The sequence below is a fragment of the Balaenoptera physalus genome (genome assembly GCF_965194825.1).
Source record: "Balaenoptera physalus genome assembly, chromosome: 2".
In the NCBI taxonomy this organism is placed as follows: Eukaryota; Metazoa; Chordata; class Mammalia; order Artiodactyla; family Balaenopteridae; genus Balaenoptera; species Balaenoptera physalus.
The window spans coordinates 153,379,558-153,402,124 of NC_138883.1; the positions used below are offsets into that span (position 1 = coordinate 153,379,558).

At 44.3% G+C, this 22,567-nt stretch overlaps 1 long non-coding RNA gene across 4 annotated transcripts in view; it reads left to right on the forward strand.

Moving 5' to 3' along the window:
• The window catches only part of LOC309655265, a 41,297-nt gene extending 20,450 nt beyond the window's left edge, over positions 1 to 20,847 (forward strand). For 3 of the 4 annotated variants that reach the window (XR_014260723.1, XR_014260725.1, XR_014260726.1), the window contains one exon: positions 202 to 20,847. This is a non-coding gene — a long non-coding RNA (uncharacterized lncRNA). The remainder of the gene's footprint in view (positions 1 to 201) is intronic. The other variant, XR_014260724.1, reaches the window with a different exon arrangement.
• The last annotated feature ends 1,720 nt before the right edge of the window (positions 20,848 to 22,567 follow it).

Genomic DNA, 22,567 nt, shown 5'->3' on the forward strand with positions numbered 1-22,567 from the left:
ATAGCTTTATTTTGACTTGAGAAGGACTCAGGGTGTGTGGCTATAAAAGCCTGGAAATTCATGACCTGGTTTTCTCCCGGCACTGACACTGGGTGATTTGAGCACCTCACGCTCTGTAAGATGATGACAAACGTTAGATGTGTGTTACACCTTCACAAGATAATTCTCCTCCTCCCTCTCTCTCCTCTCCTCTCATGGCAGCAGCTTTCGGTCCTGCGACGTCCAGGGGCTCATGGAGCATCTTCTCTCCGGACGGGACGCATCAGCCCCGTCCCCGCTCACAGTCACACTGTCTCCTGTGGGCCCAGCTCCTCCGCCTCCTTGAGGGTGAATCTGCTCCCCGCCGTCCACGCACGTTTAGCAAATTCAGGGGGAGAGTGTAATGTGGCAGCCTGTGAACAGGGCGCGTGTTCTCTGTGCAGGAGGCCGAGTGCACCGTGGGGACCGTGGCAATCACAGTGGACCTGCCTCATGTTCATAGTTTTAGTTACGTATGAATATGCCTTAGCTTATTTCACAAAATGTAGAAATTATAAGCAGGAAAACAGAAGCACGCAGAGCCTGCATTTGTAGATCTTTAACTGAAATGCTTACATTCGAGTGTGATGCTTGGATAAACATTAGACGTGAGTGTGACTTTGGCTGGTGCTGGTGAACTATAAATAAGAACAGTTTTCAGCTGAAAGAGAACAGGATGATCATTTTACTACTTAACATCCCTGCTAATTTGACCTTTGGAGGCGTCAATGGTTGCATCCTGTATTCCAGCTTGCAGGAACACAGGAACGGTTTTCTTCCTAATTCCTTTGGTGGCTTGACGGTCTGTGTTCATATAACTGGATTGAGTTCTGGAACCTGGCTGAGAAATACTGGACCGTGATTCATGAGAGGCAATATCGTTGGGTCAAAAGTCCACGGGCTTTGGATTGAGAAGGATCCAGGTTCAAGTTCAAATTCTGCAGTTTACTGTCTACATGAACTTTATTGGACCGTTTCTCTTTCCGGGTCCCTGAACCCAGGACAAATGAAAAGACTCAGAACAGGTAGTTCAGGGGTTGGTCGAGGAGGTAGAAGTACACCCACGGGGTAACAAGGAAGATGCCACAGTCAAGTGGTGACGCACGGGGAACACTGACTCTGAGAGAGAGCAGAACACCTTGGGATTGTGAGGAAGCTTACACACTGCTCCTGAGATGATACATCCACAGTGGTTTGTACCATCTTTTCATCACTGAGACAGAAATGGCCACAGCGCAGAAGATTCTCATATGCTGGGGCATTGCTAGCACTTTCCTGCGTTCAGTATTAAAGCCACTCGGTGTTTTAAGTAGACCAAGGACCCCCGAATATTCAGCTTCCTGCTTCTGGGATGCTGGCCCAAATCTGGTTCCCTTGCCTGGGGGCCTTGGGCTCTCAGGGGAGATACTAACAGCGGGTGTCTGCCCTGCAGAGGGAGGTCCAGCTAATGAGGGTCGGGCAGGGAGGGGTCCGGGCAGAGGAGGATGGGATGGGGGCGTCTGCCTTCACTGCCTCCAGCCCCATCCACGAGCCCTGAGCACGTAGAGAAGAGAGAGCCCACCGCTCCATCCTGAGGGCTCTCCAGGTTGGGGGCAGCAGCCCCGGGAAGGTGGTGGCCTGAGCACCGTGACCGGACACGAGGCCCCTTTGAGAAGTTGCCACCATCTGAGAGGACACCCTCCTCTGACCTGTTTCACAGCAGAGCTGACTTGCAGTGACTCTTGCAGGACTCGGGGACTTCCTGGGAGAGAGAAGTCTCCAGTGCCGACTTCCCTGAGCTTCTGTTTTCTCACTGCAGCCTGGGAGGGGACATCCTTCCACAGGGCTATGGTGAGGCTTGAGCTCAGGTTCCCCTCCTGCCTTGGCCGCCTCACCCCACACGTGCTCTCCTGCCCATCCCCAAAGCTCACCACCTCCCGCTCGCCCTTCCACGTTCGGGGTTCCTCCTCCGAGACCCCCAGGACTTTGGGCCAGACTTGGTTTTCCTCCAGTGGTTCCTGCCCTGCTCCACTGCTGCGCCTGTGGACCGCCCTCCCTACACCCACATCCAGGCTGATGGATTGCCTGCACTCCCCTGCCCTAACCTCTGTCTCACTTCCAGAAGCCACTCAAGGACACACCCGGGCCTGGGGAACTGCTCTCCCTCAGGATGGCCCCTTGCTAACGAGACGCTCTGCCCTCCCCGTGTCCTCCACGCCCTCACCGAGCACGGCGGCCACTCCATCCTGTGTCCAGGGCTTTGATCAGCCTGGTCCTCATCTCCACGCCCCAGGCGTCTCACCTCCACGCCCCACGCGTCTCACCTCTGTCCTTCCAGCCCTGGACACAGAGTATAATTAAAATTCACTCTCACCGCCCCATCAATGTTCTTAACTCACTCACTCTAGAAATGTTTACTGAACGACAAGGCTATTCAAAACCATCTCTTCCACTTCCTTCTCTTGCATCTTCACATCCACTTATAGCTCCCTCTCCTTGGCTTAGTCACTTGTTATACGCCCATGTTTTATGAACTCTAAGCAATATTGATCATAAAATGTACCATTACATTATGAGCCACAGAGAATGAAAAAAATGCTGCCAATAAACATTGAGAACTGCCATCAATTGTTAAGATGTGTTCTGTTTTCAGGGCTGTTAAAATATGAAAAAATAAGCATCTGATAACATACAAAGCAACGGTGTTTTTGAGATCAATGCTGAGACACCTCCCAATCTTCCTTTCCTTCAGACGCTAAACTTCTAGAAATAGACTGAGCTGTCAATTTCTGCTTTCCTTCTTCCCAGGTATTCTTTATCCCACCACAATTTATCCCTCTTCTAATAAAATCACTGACTTAAAGATCACGAGTCCTGTTATAATCGCCAAATCTAAGAGACCAGTTCTTATGACACTTTAGTTCACCTTTTTCAGTTTTTCAAACTAATTTTTTTGCTGACCATTGTCTGTCTTTGTTCTTCAAGGTCCCGTGGGCGATACTGCCCCTCCCACTCTTCCCCTGCTACTTGAAAGCTCCAGACAGGCTTCCCCCAGCAGCTCTAGCTGAGGCCACATTTCACCTGTGTCCGCAGTCCAGCGATCAGCTCCCCATCACCTCACCTGACCTCACTGGCATCGGGTGCAGACAGGCACGTCTTCCTTCTGGAGATGCATGCTTTCCTGTCGTCCGGGAAGCAGGCCCTCCTGTTTTTCCTCCCGGTTCCCTGGGCACCTTCCTCTTACCCCTCGTTCCTTCTCATGTCTGACATCCCCGGTTCAGGCCTGGGGACTCTTTTCTTGGTGATGCCATCCAGTCCATGGCTTTAAGGGTTGCCCACCCCTCCCCCAAAGCCTCTAAGCCTCTATCAACAGCTCAGACCTTCCCTCGAACTCCAGACGCTCACGCCTTGGTACCCGCAATTCCGCTGGTTATCTAATTGGCATCTCAAGTGCACGATGTCAAAAGATAAATGCCCCACTTTCCAAACTTCTTCTCAGAAAATGACAGCTCTCCCCTCCTGTTCCTCGGGGGGTTACCTGTGACCCCTCTCCTCACACACCCCAGATTCTATTCCTCCGAGTGAGCGGCTCCTACTATTAAACTATGCCCAGAATCCAGCCCCTTCTCTCCACGTCCTCAGCTGGGAGCGGGTTAAGGGGCCCCCACTGAGCCCCTGAATTGTTGCCACAACTCCTTCCTGTGCCTCCTGCTTTGTCCCTCCCCACACACCTCACCACCAGCTTATTCTCAACATCAAGCCCAGAATAAGCCCTTTGAAACATAAGCGTGGTGACATTTCACTCACTTTAACCTCTTTAACCACGTCGCATTACACTCAAGGGAAAGCCAGGGTCCAGTGCAGAGCTGCCCCCCATCCACGCAGCCACGCCCCCTCCCTCGCCCTCCAAGATGCTCTTCTCTCTGCCGAGAATGCGCTTCGTCCAGATTCCCTCCTTCATGTACTTCTTGTTTCTCCTTAAGCATCACATTGTCTTATTCCCTGACTCTAACCGTTTTTATTATCTTTAGTGTCACAACTATCTCATCCCTTCATTTCTTGGCACTTATTTGAATCCTTGGTGATCTTAAACATTTCCTAGTAGCTGCCTCCGGTCATGTTTTAACGGTGTGGGCAGCAATTCTAGATGCAAATATTTGAATAAGGATTCTGAACTGTGTCCATCAATGGACAAGGTAAGAATATGGCTGGAATTTAAAATTTGGGAGTTCACATACATTTTCAAAAAGAAATTCCATAAAGAATTCTCCCTTTCAACTGTCAAGTTTCAAATTTCAAATGCTGGACCTCATCCAAGGTCCTAAGTAGTGAACGTGGGAAAATATCCATTGAGCTTTTCTCTCCAATGACTAAAAATGCCTCACTAATTCCATGGAGACCGATCTTAATGTTTTCATTAAAGCAAAAGATTTGTGAATAAAAACTTGTGATAGAATATATATTTAGAGAGTGGAGCAATTTAAAATCATACTAAGTGAAGTAAGTCGGAGGAAGACAGATATCATATGATAACACTTATACGTGGAATCTGAATAAATGAACTTATTTACAAAACAGAAATGGACTCACAGACATAGAAAACAAACTTACAGTTACCAAAGGGGAGGGGGTGAGATAAATTAAGAGTTTCGGATTAAAATATACACACTACTATATAGGTTACCAACAAGGACCTACTGTATAGCACAGGGAACTATATTCAATATCTTGCAATAACCTATACGGGAAAAGAATCTGAAAAAATATATATATGTATAACTGAATCACTTTGCTGTACACCTGAAACTAACATGACATTGTAAATCAACTATATTTCAATAAAATTTAGAAAAATAAATAAATAAAATCTTAAATACTGACAGATCAAATACCACTAAGTGGGAACTTGAAGTACTGGAGGTGCTCTGACATTTCAGAATAGGAGAGTGTGCCCAAGAAGAAAATCCTCCTTGAAGAATCCATTCTGTTTTCCAGTTATTTCAGGTGATTTCAAACCATTTTTCTCTCTCAATCCACCCCCTCTTGATGTAAGATGGATTTGGACACGTCGGTTTAAGTGGGGGACAAGCCTCCAGGGGTCACGCAGAGTGCTTGGCTGTGTCCTCCGGGGAGCCCTGCGGGGTCTCTGCAGACAGCCCGGGGGCCCCTTTCATCTGCCTCCCTTGATTCTGGTCGAAGACCCTTCACCACTTTCAAAGGCCAAGTCAGTGAAACTCTTAAGTGTTGACAGGGTCTTTAATCAGAGTAGACAAGACGTCTCCACCAAGCTTTGGAGGTGGAGCAAACCTCTAGAGCCACAAGTGACCATCTAAGCAACCCCTAAAGCTGTGTCTCAGTCACGTGACTAATGGCCTCCACCTGGGTGTCCCAGTGTGGATGGTGGGAGTGACCAGACTCCTTGACAACCACGTTCCCATCTCTCTCTGTGCTTTACTGACCGGCAGGAAGTTAAGTGATCATATATTCCACTGCCCTTTCATCAAACTGTCAAAAGACTACGTAAGATTAGAAGGGTTACATAAAACACCCACATGTGTATTTTTAACATCTTTCTGTACAGAAAGCAGTGCAGGAAGGTATGTTAGTGTCATCACTGGGAATTCGTAAAGTCTTAGCAGAAACCTCACAATACAAACCAGACTGTTGGGAAATTCCAGAGATGTGAATTTCTTTTCCCACATTTTCTCTAGAGATGCTTTCTATGTTTACTCTGTGTGTGCGCACGCGCGCTGTACGGCAAGGGAAGTTCAGTCTCCTTCGAATGACTTTCTTTTCTGTGCTCTGATGGAATGTCGGCCACTCATTCCCAACGTGTGCCCTGCTCTTCAAAGAACAGTAGAGAGACAAAGGGGGAAACTTTCCATCCAGAAGAACGTTTATCATCATGATGTCTGAGTTCTAGAAGCCCACGCGTGGCCTTTCATCACGTCTTCTATGAGACACACCACATAGTCCTTGGTGGTCTCCTCATGATATTTAAAATTCTACAATACAAATCCTTAGCTGTTTGTAGAGCCAGAAATAGAAACCTGGCTGAAAAGACACTCCCTTTGGAGTTCTTCATTTTTATGCATTGTATCTTGAAACGTTGTCATCAAAGTTTGCAATTGTTCATTGTATTTGAAACAGTTTTCCTCCCCAACAATCCCACCCTCCACTATGACCAACCAAGAGACTCAGAAGCAACTGGAGCTCAGGTGTGCAAACCAACCTGAATAAATCACAGATGCGTGTGGCTAAAAAGGGATCGGAAATGACAAAGCAAGAGGTCCCACTTTCTAAAATCACAGGCATACGCCCCATGCACCGTATATATCCGTACACGTCTCCACATCATAAAAGAATCATCAAAATTTGTTCAAGTTTGTCTTCTCTCACTTCCCTCCTCTTTCCTCTCCTTCAAAAGGGCATCTGGTATAAAAGCCTGACGTGTGTTACTCTGTGTCCTGTTTATCTGACTGACTTCTTATTCATTTACTGTCACTCATACCCATCCCCAAATTTAGAGGGCTCTTCTGGTTTAAAAAAAAAATCACAGAATCATAATTAAGTTGTCTCATTAGTTCCAGAATTTCAATCTAAAAGGGCTGCAGATAACAATTGAGAACATGTTTTCGTGAAGGTATCTTATATCGAGATAGAAAATAACACAAATGTTAGCAGAAATGGTTTAATTTTCATTCAAAGAGAATCTAAAAAATTTTTGTTATGTGTTCTTAAAATTATGTAACAATAATTTCCCCACTGATTTTCTAAATTTTAGCCACGATAACTGAGGTTCAACTGTCCACTTTTTATCAGGGACAGATTGGAATTTAGAATTCTGAGCTTTATTAACTCCCTGGTACCCGGCAGCCTTCTAAGTGTCCACGACAGGAGGAGAGGGGAAAGCGCCTCCACCTCCCATCAAAGTCAGAAATGCTTTCCTCTCCTCGCTCGCATCAGAGGCGGGGATAAATATTTATTTTGATCTGGTTCCCTGGGAAGCAGGCCTCGAGAAACGAGAGACGGAGGTTTGCAGGCAATTTCCGCTGCCTGCCCCAGTAGCTTCGAGGCAGAGCTTGTGGGGGGCTCAGGAAGCGAAGAGGTAGGAAGGAGGTGGGATCCCCGCAGAAGGAGAAGTAGAACAGGGATTCGGTCACAGTGAAGTCCCCTCTGGTCCCACAGGCACTCAAGCCGGATGCCCTTCCGAGTTGGTCTCACCTGAGGCCCTTATGCCCTCGCGTTGGCCAGTTACTGGACCGGAGTTGTCCCAAATGGGGGACACATTCTTGGGCAAGGGGGCTCTCTGCAGCTGAGGGTGATTCTCAGAAAAGGACAGGAATGATCACTTTCCCGGGGCAAGTCTGGTCAGCGGGGCTCTGGAGGGTGGGCACCTCAGGAACACACCGTTGCATCTGTTACACATACACACACAGGGGTATCACAGATCTGTGTATACGTACGTGTGTACACACGTGTGTGCCGTAAATCCATCCTTGTATCTGGTGTTTGTACTATTGCACGATGGGATTGTTTCCTGGAAAAGAAGAGGATGTAGGAGGGATCAAATAGGCTTCTGGATTGCGCTGCTTGTTCCTTAGACCACATACTGTGGTCCCGTCTCAGCCTCCTGTGGCCCCCACAGCCGCATCCCTCCACTCCTGGGAATGATCCATCGGATGGAAACTAGTCTTTAGGAAGAAGAACATTTTTATCCTCGGGTGCAGACTATTAATAACAATTCCCAATGCCGCCGTGTTCCTCATCCCAGGGACGCTCGCTCCGGGATGTGGATTTGATCTGCATTTGGCCTCTGCATCCCTTAGTTGTGTTCTGGGCCGTGACTCAAGCCCTGCCATGCGGTCACTTCTCTAACTTCTGTTCTAGATGTGAGGGCCCACGGCAGCCGATGACTACGGGCAATTCAGTCCTATTCCATCACTAACAGATGTTTTCATTTGCTTTACCAAAATCCTTTTGTTTTACCTCTATCTCTTTCTAGATGACCTCTTCAGTAATAATCGATTCTCTGTAGTCCCCAGACATGCTTTGTTCCCATCACAAAAGACACGTAAAAATATGCAGGTTGGAGAGATTCTTTGTGTCCCGTGGAAGGTTGGATTCAGCTCCTTCATTGGAACCATTAACAGTGTTTATAATCAGGAGAACTTCATCAATGACAAACAAATACAAACGTCTCACAAAGAAAGTCAATACTTAACTATCATTGAATTATAATTTATAAAGCACCAGAAGCAATTTTGATGTAGTCATGATTTTTTAAAAAGATAAAAAGAATTCAAAAAAATTATGTAGTTGGTCTCAAGGCAGCATGAAATTGTGTTGAGGACCTTAGACTCTGGAGCCCGACTGCCTGAATTTGAATCTCAGCTCTACCCCTACTGGCTGTGTGACCTTGGGCAAGTCACTTTACCTCTGTGAAGTTCAGTTTCTTCAGGTGCAAAAGGGAGATAGTGAGAGTATCTACCTTATAGTATTTCTGTGAGGCTTATGTGCATTAATATATGTAAAGCGTTTAGAGCATTAAGTGGCATAGAGTAGGCATGTAAAAACATTAGCTAATTTGTAAGAACTATTCTAAAACTACTCTAAACTATTCTTTTTACAGGAGTGTTTTGGCCTTGATAGACATATATCCATTTGCATTTCTTCTTACCCTGAGATTCTCACTGACAGCAAGGATGAAACAGCCACGGAAGGAAACCAGCAGGTCTTCAGCACCTGGTGTGTGGACGTCATGTATCCATCATAGCTGAACTCTCACCTCAAACAGTCCTGCAGGCAGGCAGTGGGGAAGATCAGAGCAAGTGGCTTCTCGGAGATTACGTGGCCTCTAAGCGGCAGAGTCAGATTTGAACCTACCTCCACCTGGCTCCAAGGTCACTTTATCAGATGACCTTGAACAGGCAGAGGTTAAAGGAAAGGGTGCCTTTCGGGCTGAGATCCCTGGGATGGCCCTGCTCCCTCCTCACCTCCCAAGTCCCCTCCGAGTCACCGATACCAAAAAAGAAAGGAGTAAAGCCGTTAACTTTGAACTAAGTGTGCCTCTAGGCTCAACATATTATGAAATTTGGTGAATTCAATGCTGTCTCCTCTGTCTTGCCCCCAAGCAGGAGGGGCGACCCCAGAGGCCCAGTGATGGCTCAGCGGCTTCCTGTTTTCTTGCTGCTGTTGTTTCCGAAATTAGCAAAACCCATGCTGACCGTTTCCGTGTCAACACAAGGAGAGATGACGTCCCGCATCCCGGCTTCTCTGGCAGCTTTCGGTTTTGTTTGTCCACCAGCCATTGTTCTGGTGGCAGAATCGACCTTTTGTAGGAACTGCCTCTCCCCGGTCCACAGGTTTGGCTGAGGTTGATTGGCCTCCAGACCCAGGGAAGCTGCCCGCAGTCGCGGCAATCTGCTTTCTGGTCCTCAGTCTCTCATTCTCGGATGAGCCCATGGCCCCCTGGGGTCATTCAAGGCCAGTCTTGGGGCTACTGCAGAATTATTGGGAACACTGGGCTTTCTAATTGTGAGAAGAATAAAGACCAGCCCTGCCAGTGGCCATCTGGTCACCCTGTGAAGAAAGCACTTAGAGGAAACAAGACAGGAGTGTTTCCTGTTCTGAATCTAGTCAAAGACCCGAGACATCACCTTTCCCAGGAGGGTGGGAGTCACAGAGACCTCCTGTTCTTCCTTTTTACCTAAGCTCCTTGAGTGAGATTTCCATTACTTGCAGCCAGCAAAGGTGGGCTGAGCATCTTACCTCACCCGATGTTTTGCTCTCTTTGAATCCCTTCAACATTTAGGGCTGGGCCCCCCACCAGCTCATTCACAATAAGAATTATGCAAGGATGTAAAATCATTACAACCACCAGACCCCTGAATTCTCGATTGGTAAACAACACCATGACATGTATTTATGACTCATTCTTCCTTTCCTTAAATATGGTTGAGAGAGATTCTTTGCAGGAGGTATGTCCCCTTCATAAATGAATGGCAGTAGGCTGACCGGCTCAACAAGGTGCGGTTTTCCTCTAAAAATCTCTATTTGAAGATTTTAAAGGGTTACTTAAACCTCACTGATTTGGCTAAAATGGTGTGGCGTCTGTGTTGGCTGGGAGACATAGGCTTGTTTTTACTACTTGTTTAGTTGATCCAGTTTTCTGATAGCTCCTTGGGAAACTGTGCAATATCAAGCTTTCTTCCTCGGGCCTGTGAAGCTTATGAGTTTCTATGCTTTGGTGAGGAAGAGGCAGAAGGACACACTAGGAGGGACTGAGCTTTTGCCTCGACACATCTTCCATCCATGTATCCTCTATCTGTCTATCTCTCTATCTTGATCTATCTATTATCTATCTATCTATCTATCTATCTATCTATCTATCTATCTATCTAATTTCTACTTATCATCTTCCTCCCTTCCTGCTTATATTTAGCCACATCCAGCCCAGGAGAGACAGGTCACCTGCACTTGGTGAGTTCCCTTGTAGAGAATGAACACTGAGCAAGAGCCCAGACACAGACTCAGGCAAAAGAGATAAAGCACAACTCAGAGGGGCCAATGGGAGTCAACACTCCAATGATTTCACAAATTCAATCTGATAGTAAGTGGAATCATTTCCTTAATTGGAACTGGAATTCACTGTCCCCAAAAGTATGGTGAGTGGAAGGCTCAGTAGGTGACTGGGGCGTTCTTTGAGTGTGGCACCTGCTTCAGCCCATGCAGGCTGCTGTACAAGCACCATGAGCTGGGAACTTAAACAAGCCATGCATTTCTCACAGTTCTGGAGGTTGGAAGTCCAAGATCAAGGTGCTAGCAGATCCAGTGTCTGATGAGGACCCACTTCTTGCTTCATAGATAGCGCCTTCTCACTGTGTCCTCACCTGGAGGAAAGGGCAAGGGAGCCCCCTGGGGTCTCCTTTATAAGGACACTGATCTCGTCATGGGGTCTCCACCCTCATGACCTCATCACCTCCCAAAGGCCCCACCTCCCAACACCATCACATTGGGGCTAGGTTTGAACACAAGAATTTTGGGGAGACATGAACATTCAATCCATAGCGATGCAGATCAGCTTTGAACCCTGATGGGTGTTGGTCTGGGAGCTGCACCAGAAGTCAAGTGAGAGGGGTAGTTTCAGAGGACACACTGCCAGGAAGAGCTGCTTGCAAAAGCCACAGCTACGGATTCCAGAAGCCTCCACAGAGAGCAAATACATTATGAGGCTGGCATGGGCGGGGAAGCATAGAGAAACACAAATACTGTAAAAATCAATATTAATTTCTTTCTAAGTGTCCTATTAGATGAGTTTTGACAACTGCATAATTCAAAGCCCAAAATAAGATGAAAGTTTAGCTTCCCCAGAAAACTCTCTCCTGTGACCCTTCCAAACACCTCCACCACACACCTCAAAATCTGATTTTATCACCTTAGTTTCTCCTGCATTTAAATTTCATATAAACAGAATCATGCAATATAGATATTTTTGTCCAGCTCCTTTCTTTTAAAAAATGTACTTGAGATTCATCCAGGTGGTTGCATGTGTAAGAAGCTGGGTTTCTATGCGAGTTGTACCCCAGGTTGCCTGTCTAGTAACAAGTTGATGGATCTTGGGGGTGTTAGTTTGGGGCTTTGATGTGTGAGCTTACATCCTGTTCAAACCCATCTACAGTATATCCAACACTGTCATCATACACTAACCAGGCCCTGAGCCCCGTCTACAGAAGGTTGGGGGAATCACAAGATATTCCTTTTGGTACGAACAGCGTAAGCCACATCTAAAGCGCAGGGATGCTGCAGGGGCAGAGCAGGTGGGAAAAGCGTGCTCCTGGCGGAGGCACCAACGTGCTCCAGGTCAGGAGCCTGGACAGGTCAAGGCCCATGAAGCAGAAACTGAAACAGTCAGTGCTTAGCTGGCAAAGCAGGAGAGAGGGGGCTGGAGAGGAAACAGGACCAGGTCATGAAGGACCAGGCAGCAGAAGGCATGCAAAGGCATTTGAACTTTATTCTGAGGCAAAAGAGAAGTAACCCAAGTGCTTTCAGCAAGAAACTGCTTGACTGGATTTTCCGTCATAAAAACCTCTCTGATTTTAGTGCTACTTTCTGTGTTTATTCTCCATTTTCTCTGGGTGTATAAAGGTGTTTTGTTTTGTTTTTTCCTCCCCTTTCCTCCCCCTCCCCCTTCCTTTATTTAGGGTGACTTGAGAAGGAACAGCTCTCATGAATACAAATTCTCTGAAATGATGGCCCTTTACTAATAATTATTTCCTGAGCTCCTGCTGTGTTCTTGGGACAAGCTTAGCCCCTTGGTGACTTCATGTGTTAGAAAGATATTTATGCTTTTAGGTTTTGAGCTGCATTGGAGAAAATATGTAAGGTTTCAACGATATGAACAGGTTTAATATTTAGACATAGCAAGTGTTTTTCTGGACGATATAGACCCCAGGAGACCTTGAAGTGACATTGAGTTCTTAATCTTTATACAGATAAGTCTGAGGCTCAAATCGCCTACATCATATGCCTAACAATTGACTGTCCATCTCAACTGAAGTGTTATTACGAAGAACTTGAGGCCTTCTGGAGGAATTTAATTTCATTTTCAGGTAACTCTACCCATTATAGAAAGTGCTTTCTTGTATTAGCCAGAAAATCTATTTTCTACAACCTGAGCCATGACCCCCAGTTCTGTTTTGTGGCCCCAGAACAAGCCTGACCCAACGTTGTCATGACGACCTGTCTGTTATCTGAAGGCACAGATCGTGTGCCTCTAAATCTTCTCTTTCCTAGATCAAAAGCTGGGATTTTCTTTAGCCATACCTGGTGGCCCTGTTTCCTGTCCCTTCCTTGTCCTGTTTTTCCCTGGACACGTTTCAGAGTCAGGCTTCTGGTCAGAGTGTGCTGTTCAGGAATGAACATAGTACTTCATTGGCTGGTTGAGCGGTGCTAAGTGGAGCAGTAATACTACTTCTCCTGTCCTGGCTCCTACATTTCCATTAACAGACTCTGGCCTGGAGTGCGCATTTTGGAATGCACGTCTCAAGGCTGACCTAAACTGATTTTGGAACGATTGTAGTAGAACCCAGACATAGATGTGCAGTTACAACTACCGAGGTAGCACTATCTAGAATCTAAGAAGCAAGTCTCAGAGTTCAGGGGGTAATTCAGCTGCTTGTGTACAGTAAAATAACTTCTTTATTTAATATTCAACCCATTCCTACCAAAAATCCAGAACAGGCTAGAACAGAGCTGTAAGGTAGAACTTTCTGCGTGAAAGAAAACGTCCCATGCCTGCACTTTCCAACATGGCAGCCACGGGACACAGTAGGAATGAAAAAACTGAATTTTAATATTTCATTTAATTTGAATGAATTTAAATTTAAATAGCTGCACGTGGCTAGTGGCTATTTTATTGGACACTGCAGGTATATAAAACCACCCTATTGCCAAAAGGGAGGTAGATGTTGGAGTGATGAGAATGATGGAGAAAGAGACGGAGAACAAAAGAGAAAGAAAAAATGTTTCTGAGATAATTGACTGTGAGCCCATTTTGTAGAACAAAGAGGAAGAGAATGAATTCCTTACTTTCTAGTATTAATAGATCTCATAGGCTAATGAAGAAAAACACTATATCTATACAAATAGAATTATTTTTTACAAAAATCTGTGAGTTAAGCAGTGTTAATTATCTTCTTATACATAAGTATAAATGTAAGAAAATTATCTAATTGCATGTACATATTAAGTAGGGGAGCCTGGATTTTAACCCAGATTCATTCATATGTATATTTGCCATATATTATATTATTTTAATATATATTTATTTATATATAATTTATCTCATGCTGCTGATAATATCTAGTTGTCTGTGATATGATGATCTTAATATAGTACATACCAGCTGTGTGCATAGACCTATACATATATTTATGTGTAGGGATGTATGTATTTATACACATACATCTGTATACATTTCCATGCATTTTATAGCTATTTAACTGGGAGAGTTCATTGGTCAGGAAGAATATTTTCTAAATGAGAAGCCATCTTTCTGTATGAAACTCTGATGGTGAGTGAAGTCCTATGATAAACCTTGATAAAGGTCTCAGAACAGCTATAGAGATGATGAAATTATATGCATTCTTTTCACTTTGGAAATTGATTATTAATTAACACATTTTTTTCCCACAGCACTTGAGCACCATAAGGTAAAAGAGTCGCCGACAGTCCATCTTCTGTGTTTAACTCTGTCCGGTCTTTGAGCTTCCTTTTGGGTGTAGTCACTACTGGAGCATCAGAAATACCAGCTGATATTTTAATTTTGTTGTTTTAAGTGAAGACTTAAATACTGAGTCATGAATCAGAGATTGAAGGGATTTTAGAGACTGAACCGTACTCTGTAATTTAGAGATGAGGAAGCCGAAGTTCATCGTGGCGGGAAATGATTTACTAAGGTCTTGGAACAGTGAGCCTCTGAAAGCTCTGAGTCAGTCCTCGAGAGCTCACGTGCTGAGTTTATGCTTTTATGATATAGTTGATTTGCTTATCTGTTGGCTCAGATTCTTATACAATTTGTGATTGATATTTGTCTTCCTTGTTCAATTTTACTTCCTTCCTCACTAAAAGAGAAAAATAAAGTTGAAGAAAAATACCTCTGTAGATAATAATAATAAGATTTCTGCAAAAACAGGAAACGTTTAAATGTGACACCCTTTGCAACGATGGAATAAACAGGAAGTAATAAAATAAGTTACGATGTGAGGGGCATGGGTCTCTCACCTCTGCTCGGTAAACATATATTTCAGGGCCCATGCCCTCTGTACTGATGTAGAGGTGGTAATAGTAAATATTAAGATAACGTCTGTAAATGTTGAGCACGTACTCTGTTTAAGGCTATGTGTTAGTTTGCTCGTACTTTGCTCGGGCTGCCATAACACATACCACAGACAGGGCCTTAAACAACAGACATTTATTTCTCACAGTTCTAGAAGTTAGAAGTCTGAGATCTCAGTGTGGGCAGGGCTGGTTCCTCCTGAGACCTCTCTCCTAGGTGTGTAGACACCACCTTTTCCTGCATCTTCACGTGGTTGTCTTTCTGTGGATGTTTGTGTCCTGATCTCTTCTTATAAGGGCACCAGTCATATTGGATCAGGGCCCCACCAACATGACCTCACTCTAACTTAATTATTCTTTTAAAGACCCCCCCATCTCCAAACATGGTCACATTCTGAGGTACTAGGAGGTTAGAGCCTCAACATAGGAATTTTAGGGGACACAATTCAGCCCATAACAGGCTGTATTTATCTCTTATGTATCATTTTTACAATAAAATAGTAAGATACTTAATATTACCCTCATTTTTCAGAAATTTAGGTTTAGACAGGTGACATGTCCAGGAGCACACAACTCTGTGGATGGAGCCAGACTTGAATATCACCTTTGTCCAGTTTCTCCCCCATATCAGACAGACCACCAAGAGGGATGTGTATTTAGCATCCAACTGGGCAGACGAGAGGCAGAAAGTTAGCCTCAGGAGTGGTCCCTGTGGATTCTCTCCACTCTGCTTTAGAAGAGTGTTGCATCTTTCAAGCGACATCTCCATGCTCCCTACGACTTCAAGGTCAGATTTCACTCTAGTTAAAATTACATCTCTGGAAAATTTGCATTTATTTCCATTTTCCAAATAACGTGTAGCCTTAATAATTAATTCTTAGAGTGTGAGGTGAGAGCTTTTGTGTGTGCTGTGGGTGTGCATTTGTGGCTGTGTGGGTCCACCTGCCCATCATTCATGGTGTTTTTAAGAGGCATTTAAGGAGTAGACCTGATCCTGTCTCATCCCAGAGCCTTTAGGATCTTCACTGGTGACCACTGCATAGAAAGAAACCTCGAGATTTGGAGCCAGAAGTGTTGCACGACTTAGGTCAAGAGCCACGGAGTGAACTACGGTCCCCGACTTGAAAATCGGGCAGGTCTCTGGTCCCCTTCATCCTAATTTTCACATTAAGGAGGTTTGTGTGATGCAACTTCTATCTTTAAGATCTAATGTGTTTGCATTTTCATCATGATTAACAACATTTTATTTCCACTTAAGTAGTAGACAGAAAACAAAACCAGAAATCTTGTTTTAAAAATAAAACAGACAAAAACCTAAGGCTAGAAAGATGATATTTTTCAGAGTAGTATTTGGTTAATTTTAAACATTTGGCTATGAATTAGAAGTTTCATTGTCCATTTTTTGAATAGATGTTTTATACTGTTTCTAGAAAACATTTAAAGTAAATTGTCATGGATCAATTATTTTAATTTCCATTTCAAATTTTATGTTCCCATTAAAGCTTCAGTTTAGATGGAATCTCTTCACATATCTTTAGTTTAAAAAAACAAATATTTTCAAAATAAGAATTTTCCAGTGCTTATTTATTATAGGAAATTTGGAAAATACAGAAAAATGTACAGAACTTGATGAAGTCCACCCCAGCTCTCAGTGCTCTGAGATGAAAACCAGGCACGTTTTGATGTTTGTAGTATGTGTTGAGAGATACGGTCCTGTTATTTTGCTTCATCATTTAGCTTTGCTCTCTGTACGTCTTTCACTCTGAGTTTTCCCATCCCAGACCCTGGGTCACATGGGCTTTGGCTCAGAACAATAATCATGCCAAAGTTAACATGTCCCCTCACCTACTTTTTTTTTAACATCCTTGATTATTAACCATTAGTCTACATGGGGGGCCGGGCGGGATGAAAATGGACCTTTTAGAAACAACTTTCCCATCAGTGGATCAAAGGCCTGGTGGAGACAGGAGAGTTTAGGAGGACCTTCTACGGTCTAGACAAGCATGTCTCTCTGAATACCTTTTCCCCTGTGACTCTCCCTGTGGCTTCTGTACTTTTCTAAGCGTGTTTGACAGCTTTTGTGAGATGGAAATCAAAACTACTACAGACAGGGCAAAGGATGTTAAGGAACGATAGTGATACGAACCTCGTCATTATTACTGTTTAAGAATATCACTACTATTCTTACTATCAACAGTAGTGATGGGGCTTGAAAATCGAGGTAGTGCCCCGTCCAGGCACGTGAGTCCAAGTTGAGTGAGCTTTTGCTGGTACAAGGTGGAGTGGCTGAGCACGGAGGCAAGAAACTGGCCGGCAGTGCAGATTTTGTCATCGACCCTGGAATCTTGGTTTTAGAAGCTGCCACAGTCATTTGCCGTTGACATCCAGATGAGAAACTGGCATGGAATGGCAGCTGACAAATCGCAGACGCCTCCGGAGTAGCAAATGCTGATATCTTGTGTTGCTATATCTTTATGGGAATTCACAACATTCTCCAGGCAGAGGGCCAAGAGATAAGCCCCAGAGCCTTGACCGGAGAGTGGGACTGGGGTGGGCTATGTGATTTTGAAGTGCATGTTCCTGGCACACTGAAGGGGCCCTTCTCACTCTGCCATCGGGAGTTCTAAGAGCTCGGCGTGGAGAGGAGCATGGTGCCCTGGAGGTTTGGGGCCGTGGGGTGAGATGAACTCAGCTCCAGCCCGAGGACTCTGAGGTTGCTGACTTGCCCGGCGCCTTCTCAGCTCTTCACAGCTCTTGGTGTATTTTGGCGTCATTGGTAACGTGGGAGCCACTGGCTTAGGTAAACATGGGTACTCCTGCCAGCGCAGGGATGTGCAATGATCATCTTTCACTCTCTTGGCTTTTCCCTGGACACTTCATCAATCATTTCGAGAGCTTTCGTAGATGTGGGCTGGGCTGACATTTTGCTGTGTCTATCCACAATTACGAGATGTTATGGTCACAAAAGAAAATTCTCCTAGGACAGCTAAGGTCCACCAATTGCTTATAATGTGACAGTTTTGCACTTTATCATCACTGAATATTTGGTTGCTTGAAAACTTTTTAGACAACAGAGCAATGCAAATGTTACTTGAATTTCTTAAATTTCTTTGGCTTTCATATTTGTTGGTTTACTTCTCCCAATTAATTTGCTAGCCTCTTGGCTCATTTGTTGAATAATTAATGAAATAAGAAGTAGAGACTTGGGTAAGTTAGTGAATTTAGGGCTTACGTTTTTCAAAGCTAATAATTCTTTTCTCTTATGTTTCTTTATCGTTAGCACCATGTCATGAAGAAAAGAAAGAACAGAAAAATACATTGGCTTAAAGGAGAAATTATATTAATTAAAAGTGTCCTATTGGTCAGATATCCTTGAAGGCAATACAGATTTAGGATATGCCTTCAGAAGTAACCCAGCTTTTCCCACTATCTACAGCAGAAGAGATCACCATAATACACTTATTAAGCATTTTCTATATGCCAGATACTGTGAGAACACTTTCCATGGACTCTTGCTCTAAAACTAAAATACAAAGAATTGAGACAAGAAAGATGGTATTTTAAGAGTAATAGGTGGTTAATTTTAAGCATTTGGTATGAATTTGAAGTTTCATTATCCATTTTTTAATAGATCTTGTACATGGTTTCCAGAAAACTGGTTAAGTGAGTTGCAATAGTGTCACAAGTTTGATGCTATTTACTCCTTTTTCAACTTGAGAAACACTGAAACCGAGTTTCAGAGGGAATCAATAATTACCCTATCCTCACGCAGGGAGGGGTATAGCTAGGGTTTGTCTCCCGCTCTGTGTCACCCCAAAGCCCTCACTTCTGTGTTTCCTGAGCTCTGCCTCGTGTGCTGTGAGTCCAAGGCTGGCAACAAACCTGATCTTCATTTGAGATGATGGCACAGGTGAAGTCTTACTTGTAGTTTTAAATTTTATGCAGTAAAATGCATGAACTTGATATACAGAAAGAGTTGGCTTTGCAATATTCCCTGGAGGGCTGTGGTCCCTCGTCTTCCTCCTATAACCAAGGTCCTTAACAATGTCACTTCCTTCATTAGATTTAATGATGCTATAAAAATTCATGCAAATGAAAAATGCATCCATTCATGTCAGCCTGAGACTTACCAATGTTTATAAATCAAGTAACATCTGGAACTGGACAATTCAGATGATTTGACAAATATTTTTTGTGCGTTAGTGTTTGGCCATGTGCTAGGCATTGAGGGATATGCAAACAGAACACAGAACTGGCACTGGCACTCCTTCCAACTAATCGGTCTTTTCTGAAGACTAATCTTTTATGAAGATTTTCATAAAATCTTCAGCGGTGTGTGATTCCGCCCTAGAAAAGGAGGCGTCCCTCCAGGCTACCCGCACGGAGAGAAGGGGCAGGATGCACAGAGGTGTGGAGGCTGGGAGGATGGGGACAGAGCGCTGGCCGACAGTAGGACACTGCACAGGTGACTGGGGAAGAATGGCATGTGGACGAAGCTGTTCCTCTCCTGCTACCACTTCCCTTCTTGTAAACTGCCCCATGCTGGGCCTTATTCACCATGCAGCCAAGCCTTAAGCAAAACTTTTCATGGATTTGAAAATCCAACCCTCTTCCTGACTCTGGTACAGTTGGACCACGTTGGCATTTCCGATCTTGTGGCAGATGTGTCCCCTCTAGGTTCGTATGACTCCTGTTTGCTTTTCTCCCACCTCCCTCTTCAGATCAACGTTCTCCTTTCCTCGCGGCCCAAGATCGCTGCGGTCCAAGCTTTCCTCGTTCCCCGCTGCTACACAACCTTGGCCCTGGTCATCAAGCTCCCATGAGTTTCTATTTTTACTTCCCCAATTCCCTACTTTCTGTTTCAAAACCATCTGTTTTCTGTCCCCAAATCACCTCCTTTCCTCCCTAATCCTCTTTCTCTAATTGTCCCTCACTCATTACCTGCCTCTCACCTGCCTCATCTCAGCCTTTTATTCCTTGTTTGAGCCTCAAAAAATCCTGAAGCTGCTCTGCTTACCTAAACTGCCCTTCCTTTTCCTTCCATCGTTATCATGTTTCTCAAATGGCTTTGTTCTCAGCCAAGACATTCTAGATCATTTAAAAGTGGGGTGACCATTTCTCTGCTTTTTTACCCCATCTAAACTTGCCTATCTATGGCTCTCTTTTAGGAATCTCATAATTAAATGCAAGAATTCCTCTCTCTTTAGATAGATAGATATAGATACATATAGATATAGATAGATAGATTACATATTATATGTACCTATATCTTTAGATATAGATCTCTCTTTATAATAGATATATAATAGATAGATATCCAATATATAGACAGCTGTATCTCTACTGATGAAAAAATACATAGATCTCCCTATATGGATGGATACATCTATCTATATCTCTGCATATCTATATATCCATTACATATCTAATATATATGTATACATAATATATATGTATATATGTATGAGAGAGAGAGAAAACAATAAAACAAACTTTGCTTTAAGAAAACTGAAATACTTTAACTGTCTGGTGGAGAAAGGGGCGGGTTAATAAAGCAAAGATAAGTAAGCTCTTGCGGGAATGGTCTGTAGCAATTATAACTAATAGTTATAAAGACAGTGAGTAAAATGTTGAGAGAGGAGGATGGAGCAGGCGAGGAAGCATCTTGGCTCCGACATCCCCTCGGCTCGGGGACTCTGCGTCCTGATCGTGTAACGCCTGCTTCTTCTGGACAAGCCCGAGTGTGTCTCTACTGCCTGAAGTCCTGAGACACGAAAGAGGCCTGGCTGGAACAAGAGTCACGCTACGTGAAAAATCATGACATGAATTTGTTTCTACACAGTTTGTTCAATTTATGAAGGATGAGCATATGAAAAAAGAGAAACTCCTCCCTTGAGCTGCCAGGCCAGAGACAGAACTATCAGTTCTAGTGGTTTTGGAGGAAAATTGCTCTCTGTGCGGTCGTGAGCTTTTAGAAGGCAAAGATTGTCTTATTCGTCGCCAGCACCCAAAGGAATGTCAAGCATTTGATCGGCACGCCGTAAATTCTTCTCGAACGGATGAAAAAATGTAAAACGTTATATATGTGCAGGGTACTATCAGTTCCTGTGCCCAACTCAGGCCACATTTATATTATTTCCAGAAAGCAGCCTTTAATGATAGATATTGTCAAACTTCAAATCTTGAAGAAGCCTGGCAAACCACATAAAAATGGTCTGGGAAAACTGCCATTGGAGAAACAGCCCATAGTACCATGATTATACGGTCTAGAAAAGTGGAGACTCTTAAGAAGAGGACGGCGTCCTTCCTACAGTGAAACTGGCTTTTCCACATCATCTATGTAGGTCTAGACTGTAGAACTGAACCACTGGGTAGAAATGACAAGGAAGCATAGATAAACACTTCCTGATATTCAGAGTTTCCAACAATGGGAGAGGCTACCTTGTGAGGTAGGGAACATCACTGGAAGTTCAATAAAAACTTGTTGAGAGTATTACGGAGACCCTCCCGTGTCCAGTGGGAAATGGACTCCCTGCAGTGACAGGGAAACCACAGACACAGTGTCTTCTAAAAGGAGTCTCTCCACTTCATAGCCATGTTGAGGTGGGCTTTCACTAAGCGCACATTCTAGGAAAGGAATCGAACTTTTAAAAATAGTTATAGGGCTTCCCTGGTGGCGCAGTGGTTGAGAATCTGCCTGCTAATGCAGGGGACACGGGTTCGAGCCCTGGTCTGGGAAGATCCCACATGCCGCAGAGCAACTAGGCCCGTGAGCCACAACTACTGAGCCTGTGCGACTGGAGCCTGTGCTCTGCAACAAGAGAGGCCGCGATAGTGAGAGGCCCGCGCACCGTGATGAAGAGTGGCCCCCGCTTGCCACAACTAGAGAAAGCCCTCGCACAGAAACGAAGACCCAACACAGCCAAAAATAAATATAAAAATAAATAAATAAATAAAAGATTACTATTAAAAAAAATTAAAAATAAAAATAGTTATAATACATAGAAATGCAGTTTGTAAGCAAGTTTAAGGTACGATGAGCACAAAAGAACATAATTTCAAAAGGGTCTTGGAAAGAGTCAAGACATTTCAACTATCATGAACTGAGGGAAGGAACCTCCCCAGACTTTAAGGAGAAACAGGAATATTCTGGGCAGAGGAAAAGTGCAAAGCCCAGAGACATGAGATAGCAGGATACACTTCCAGATGGGTAAAGGGAAGGGAGATGAGAGAGAGGAAGCCAGGCGGTGGGTGATGGAGGGAAGCTGAGCAGCCGGGCTTGTGGTGTCCTGTGAGAGAGTTTTATCCTCAAAGTGATGGCCAGACATTCAGGAGACCTCTAAGCCGAATCAGGAAGGATTTGTGTAGATAGAGGCAGTGGCGTAAGGGGAGCGTCGCTCAGGTGAGAAGGATGAAGATGTACTGAAGACAGAGAGAAGGGCAGACTTGCAGGAGGCTTTTGAGGCGCGATTGACTCGTGTTAGAATCTGTTGTCTCGTGGCCTTTGTGTGGCCTTCGTGTCTCTATGTAAACCCTGAGCTGGGGGTTTGAGGCCCTCGCATGACTTCTGTTCCCAGCGCATTGCGAACTCAGTCAGTATTTGTGGAATGACACTGTAGACCTTGCCTTCCTCAAAGCCAGCCTGAAAGAGTGCAATAGAAATAATCACTAGATAAATAGGTTAAGATAATCCATATGAAGTTGCGAAATATGGGCCAAGTTCAATTTTCAT